We start from the raw sequence: 1,132 nt of genomic DNA on the forward strand, positions 1-1,132 counted from the left end.
AGACCAGCCAGGTTATCGATCCGGGTGGTGCCAGCCGGTCCATCAGGTGCAGGGTCTGCAGAATATCTCGAGCACTGATCTTAGGAGCCGCGCAGGGAGGGTCAGAATCGTGCAGCCTCCAGCTGCGTGGCTCCTCAACCAGAGTTTGCAATCCTGTGGCTGATGTTAGTCTAGTCCCCAGGCAAGAAGGAGGTCTGCTTTGGGAAAGGGCTGTTGCTGTCTTTGCTTAAACTATAAATTACAAACTCAGTTTCTCCCAAAGTTAGTTCAGCCTATGCCCAGGAATGAAGGACAGCTTGGAGGTGAGAGGCAAGATGGAGTCGGTTCAGTTCAATCTCTCTCACTGCCATCATTTTGCAAAGGCGGTTTCCAGGCCAGAAATTTGAGACCAGCATGACCAACATGGTGAAATCCTGTCTTTACTAAAGATACACAAATTAGCTGGGCGTGGTGTGCACACCTGGAGTCCCAGCTACTGGGGAGGCTGAGGTGGGAGGATTGCTTGAGTACCAGATGTGGAGGCTGCAGTGAGCCGAGATCGTGCCACTGCACTCCAGCCTGGGCGACAGAGCGAGACTCTGTCTCAAAAAAAAAAAAGACTCGGCAGAACAGGCTAGACAGATAGATGTTCCATTCTGGGGTATATTGTGGGATCTGGAGGTGGGATTTGAGCAAGAAATTGAGGAAGCTGATAAAATCGAATTCACTGGCAGAAGAAAGAGAAGATGAAACAGCTAGACAACTAGGCCAGCTGTTTTCTAGTGTTCGCCAGATAAGAGTGACAGGACTCATCGGCCTCCCGTGGGTAGACTCCAGACTCAACTGAAAGCTGACGAGAGCACATTCCTTCAACTGGAGGGAGGAAAGGGGGAAGATACATTGAAAGGGCTGCCACGTATACCAGACCACTGAAGAGGAAGTTAGGGTTTTCTCATTAGTATACACACGTAAACTTCTACCCACCCAAACCAGATTTCTGCCTCCAACACTGCACTGAAGCTGTTCTTGGTCTCCAGTAATTTCGTGTCTCTCATGAACACTTCACTGTCCTCTTGACTCTAGACACAATTGGCCACAGGATCCTTCTTGAACATTCTCACTCTTGGCTCCCTTGGCGCCCCACTCTGGTGTT

This window comes from Colobus angolensis, unplaced genomic scaffold, assembly GCF_000951035.1.
Source record: "Colobus angolensis palliatus isolate OR3802 unplaced genomic scaffold, Cang.pa_1.0 Scaffold54, whole genome shotgun sequence".
NCBI classification, from domain to species: Eukaryota; Metazoa; Chordata; class Mammalia; order Primates; family Cercopithecidae; genus Colobus; species Colobus angolensis.